Below are 6,000 nucleotides of genomic sequence, written 5' to 3' on the forward strand. Positions count from 1 at the left end.
GCAAACAAGCTGTTCCTTGCAGCCATGAGAGGTTCCACCAACTATCATTAGGATTCACATGAACCTCTATAGCTACTTGCTGTGTGTCATTAAAAAACTCTTGAAATCATGAATGCTTGTCACAAGTTGCACAGATTTTGCCAATCTTTTAACTTTGGCAAAGAGATTATTAACAAAGTCTATTATTGCCATCATTCCAAAATTTGGTAGGAGAGAAGCCCAGAAAAACCTCTATACAGTTGATGAAAAATCACAAATATAATAAATCCATTTTGAAGCTATTAGGCTTCACAGAAAAAAAATCATTCCAACCACCTGGATGAGATTATAACACATCACAAGTTAACTAAGTCACTTGGGCACCTCCCTCCCTCATGGTATGAGACTGTAACAGTGTAACAGAACTGTCTCCATTATGTCCCAACCATTTTCACGTGGAGCCAAGGACTAAAAGACAAAAATAACTTCAGATATGTCATCCGTTACACTTACAATAAATGCAGAGATAGAAAAATACAACAATGCTATTGTACTCTACTTCAGCTATAAATAGACCCTTGTCTCTTGTTACAAACAACAAGAGGCGAGCAAATGAATTATCAGTCAGAGGTAGGGATGCTCCCAAATATTTGAAAACCATGTCTGAATACTCATTAAAATAAATTTAAATTATTAAATAAGTACATTCTCCAAAACCGTTATACAGGTTGAAATCAATTTGATGGAGTCCATCCATCAGCAATGTGTGACAATTAACAAAGGCAAAAGAGAACAAAATGCTGTTTATAGGCCTTTTACAAAGATATTCTTCTACAGTACAATCTGTCATAGGGGAGGTACAAATTAAGACAATTTAACAGAATATTTCAATTTCGATCGCTCATAAATTGGTTAACATTAAATGACATACATTTTGTATTTAGAATTGAGTTCCAGAGACTTCTTCATTATGGGGAGGGGGACAAACTAAAACAGTTAACATCAATAAGTCAATTAGGTCTGAAGAGGCTTAAAATTCACCTCCAGACTCTGTGAGGTTCCTTCCCCTCCTAAGTACCATCATTCATCACATTCCTTTGTCCACACCTCTGGAGTCTCCCATGCTGAGAGGAGTTCCCACATTGAGTACAGGTGTTTGGATATGAGTTTTGATTAGCTTCATTTGAATAACTATTCATCCTATCAATATTACTATTCCTGAAACCTCTATTCCTATTTTCCTGATTTCTCTTCTTACAATTCATAATCACACTACCAACCTTTCCACAAAAATAACATTAGTGGTTGTTTTGTGGATTCTTGTAAAGGAACCATGATCTCTCCTTGCTTTACCTTTCCAAATGTTTCACTTAATTCCTTTATTTCCTTCATCAATGTCTCTACTAAAGTAGCATTCTCCTTATCCTTCTCATCCTGTTTAGCAGTCAATTCCTTTATTTCCTTCCTTAATTCTTCCACTAAATCAGTGTTCTCCTTCTCCATTTCCTTATGTCCCTCAAAAGCATAAACTGCCACTCTTTTCAATTCTTCAAGGTCCATAGTAGGCCAATTTGGACAGCTAGTCATGTAATAATTCCTGCCTACCTTACAACTGTTTTTCACAAATTGCATTCTGATTTGTCTAAGGTCCTGTTCCCTTCCAGGTCAAGTTCAATATATCTTCCTCCCAGCTTGATAAGTCTATCCATAAATTGGGCGGGATTTTCGCTATCTTCTTGCTTAAGATTTTCAAATTTAGTCCATGTATCCAGCCTATCAGAACAGGCTTTCATAGTTTTTATCAATGCATTTCTAACCTGGCATAGTTGTAAGTAATCTTGCTCTGAATTTGGTTCCCATTTGGGATCTTCAGTTAGCCAATGAGCTGTTCTGTCTCCTTGGGCCTGATTAACAAGAGAAATAATCTTATTCCTTTCCCTTTCTGTTAGCAAGGCCTGGAGCAAATCTTCTACATCAAGCCATGTGGGATTATACGTGCAAAAAATGCTTTCAAACGTATTTATCACCACCACAGGCTCAGCTTCATAGGAAGATTTTTTTTAATCTCTCAATGTCCTGTGGAGAAAAGGGCGTATTATGTCTAATATTTACTAAATCTCCATGTATGTTATATGTAGGGACAACTCTTAGAGGGAAAAGACCTTTATTTGAATCATCTGTGGCAACTTCTGCTTGGTCTGTATTCTGGAGTTCAGGGGAGTGGGTTGTAGTGAGGCTGGTAGGGGAAGGGGGTGGGGTGGTAGAATGGAGCTGGTCAGCAGATGGGGAGGCAGAGCGAAAAGATCAGGGATGGGGCTGGGGGTGGGGTGGAGAGGAGTAGTATGGGTGAGGTCTAGAGGGGTCACAGTAAGGTGGGTAGGAAGGAGGGTATGGAAAAGATGGAAGTAGGGATGGTATGGGTGGGGATAGGGAAGATAGGTGGGCAAAGGAGGGTAGAGAGGTAGCTTGGGAGGAAAGGGTATGGGAGGAGTAGGGGATGAGTGAGTTCTGACAGGGAGAGAAGCTGAAGGGTTCAAGTCCTGGTTTGGGTCAGTATCAGGAGAAACCTCCTCACAGGCTAGGTGGGATGACAGAGAATGTTTCTTGCTAGATTTTATTGAAGAAGTTAAGCTAGAATGGTTTGGAAGGTTTCCTTACTGGAGGGGATTGCTGATTTATCAATGTGATGTGCCCATAAGTAGCAGTATTTATAATCTTTGGACTCTTTGTTTTTAATGGCTAACTTCAAATCTTTTAAAATCTTGAAGTCAAAAGAGCTATATATTGGCCAGGTAAAAGATATGTTCATCCATGCCTTACAGAGCTTTCTAGATTCTTTTTTTTTGTCATCCAATTCTCCTTAGGCAAATTTGGATCATTCCAGCAATTTAAAAATTTATACAGGACTGAATCAGGAGGAATATTTCTTGATTTCCTTTGATGTGTTGCAGTATTTCCCATATTGTCTAGTCTGTATGTCTTATTTAAGCTAGTTTGAATATTGCTAAATGATCAGCTTAAACAATGAAAAGCTCCTAAAACATTAAAAAAAAAATGGAGGCACAAAGTTCTTCAATGTTATTGTGGAAGTCAATAAGAAGTTTAAAACAAAAAGCTAATGTAAGGAAACAGTTATCATTGCACAGCAATAATATAAATAATGAATGTGTATTTAGTATAATAATAGTTGTTATAAATAATTAATAATAACATGCATTTATTATAATAATTAATGATGTTATTATTAATAATTTATCCATGATGTTGCCAATAATTAATAATATGCATTTATTATAATTATTGTTATTAATAATTAATAACCATAAACTAGACACAAGTATCAATAATCAATAATAATCATTAGTAATTAATAATGACTAATAATAGTTATTGAAATTAGTAATTATTGTTATTAATAGTATACTATTGTGTTCTAAATTATTCCTAAATATTGCATGTAATTAATTTGATTTAATATTGGCTTTGTTCAAATTTAGAAATTTGGTTTTAATTTAAATTCAATATTATTACTATTTCCTATTAATAATCCTTTTATTTAAATGTATTCAATTTAATAGCATAATTTTAGATCACTAGTAGCAGTAGCAAAGGAATTCTTTTTATTTTCCTGCAGCTTTAATTCTTGACAGTGGGTGGTGCTATAAATGTGTATAGAGTGGAACTCACCTGTGGGTAAACCTATCTAAGCAAGTAGTCAGATAAAGAGAAAGCCAAAAAAAAATTCTTTTAATATGCTAAAGAAACAGGCAGTCTACAAGCAAAGTTTTGAGTGGCTTTTACAATGCTAATGAAGGCAAGCACTCCTAAGGAAAATGTGACTTTAGACATGATAAAGAAGCTAGGCAGTCTACAAGCAAAGTTTGTAGGTGGGGGAGGGAGAGAGAAAATGCATTTTCCCCACCCACCAAGGTTAGGCAGTGGTCACGTTTTTTTTCAAAGTTGGGGGAGGTAGGAAGCCCCTAACCCCAGTGCACAGCCTGAAAGGACCCTGAGAATTAATTTAATGAGTGACTCTGAGCAAGTCCCTGCTGCAGTGGCTTGTGGGAAAAGTCAGGTGGATACTGGGCTGGTAAAGATCCTTTGGGTCTAGTGTCCCTTGGTTTAAAAAAACTCAGTTCTGTCTTGAATGAGGGGGTCTTACACCAATTCCTATGGGGCCACCCCTGTGCACTGTTCCCCAAGTCTACAAGTTCTGTGAGGGGGGCCCATCCTTTATCACCCCACTCTCATCCAAAATGGGTCAGGTCAGGTGAGGGGGTGGCCATGTGGGGAGAGTGCAGATGCTGGAAAGAAACAGGAGTCTGCTTTTCAAACCTGTGGGATCCAGCCCTTTAATATAAAGCAGCTACTCTCCTGCCTGGGTCCCCGGATCTGTTTCAGGCAAAAAGCCTTCTTTTCCTTCTCTACTTCCCTAGGGAGTCCCTAAACTATAACCCAGGATTAATTTAAGGGGGTGTCTCCATGCTCAGTGCAGTGCGTAGTTGAGCAAAGCAGCAGTACCAGCCAGCAGAGTCAGGGGTTAGAACTGGGCTTCTAAAGTAAGACAACAGGGGTGGGGAAACTCAGGGGAGGGAGTTTTTCTCACCAGTCCAATGTGAGCCAATCCAGGAAAAATAGCAGCCTGTTCCCTCTCTCTGCTAAGGTTTCTTTTGCATATCAAGGCAGGCCAGCTAACTGAAGTGGCTTCTATCTTTAAGCTTAACTAAGCACTAACTCAAAACTTCTCAGAAGAAAAAATTAAGGTTCTAAAAAAATCCTTGACTATGGCTGCCATCTGTAATAATTTAAAAAAATAATATTTCTACCCAGATATATATTTTATAAAGTTTATTGGGAGGGTAGACAATGTTCCTAGCCTGTCAGTCTCTTCCTTGACCAAATAGTAATGGTAGTATTGGGTCAAGGGGTATGTACTGTTTTATATTACCTTTAGGTATAGGTCCAAATTGCTCTCCAGAATGAATGAATCATTTCACAATTAACTTTGTTACAATCAGGAGATAGCTAAATCAAATCTCCTAAAGTACGGTCTGAGTAGGGTAGAGTAGTTTTAAAGTAGTTTTAAAATTAATTAAAATTAAAATTAATTTTAAAATTACTCCACCCTACTCAGACTGTACTTTAGGGGAAGATAAAGTTGTAATCTCCTGATTGTAACAATAGAGATACTTGGTATAACAGAATAAGGAATGTCTTGTGAACTCTATATTGCTCCACCCTTCTTAGTCTAACAAGGTCAGGAATGTCTGCACCCATACTCAAGGATTAAGAATCTAGGAGGATGGCCTTTGATAGATATGTGCAGAAACAGCTGACAGACCCCTGGGCTGTCCTAAGAAAAGCTAAGCTACCATTGGTACAGATGAGATGCAGGAAAGTGATGTAAAACTGTCTATGTAGGGCGCATCACTTCCTCTCTTCAACCTCTTTCCCCATAAAGGTGGATCTTGCTGATCACTTCCTATGAGCTGCCTGGGTGCCAGTTTGATCCTGGAACTCAGCCTGGAGGAGCTCCCTCAGGCAGCTTCCTTGAGACGGTCTCGTGGTGAGTGATAAGACTGATTTCCTTTTCCCTTGGCTCTAATTGGAGGCCCCTTGGCCAAGGCCTCCTTCTAGCTCAGCCTGAGCCAGAGCAGTTTAAATTAACTCTTTCCTCTCTATCTCTCTCTTCTCCTTAATTCCTTCTCTCTATATTAATTAAAATCACCATAATTTCCAGCTGACTTGGGTATTTGGCAACCAATAATTAATTTAGATTTTAAGTCACAACTATAAAATTATCCTTACAGAATCAATAGAAGTATCCTCCCCCCCAACCCCCTACCCCAGTATATGCAGGAGAAAAAGGCTTATCCTGTATAGGAGAATGTCCAAAAAGCATCTCAAATGACAAGATGTGTAGATCTCCCCTGTTCCTGCTTCAGATATAAAATAGAGAGAGAGGGAGAGCTTCAGGCCATTTTAAATGAATCTCAGTGTATAATTTTCCAGTCATGGTCT

Source organism: Monodelphis domestica, chromosome 3 (genome assembly GCF_027887165.1).
Source record: "Monodelphis domestica isolate mMonDom1 chromosome 3, mMonDom1.pri, whole genome shotgun sequence".
Lineage (NCBI taxonomy): Eukaryota > Metazoa > Chordata > Mammalia > Didelphimorphia > Didelphidae > Monodelphis > Monodelphis domestica.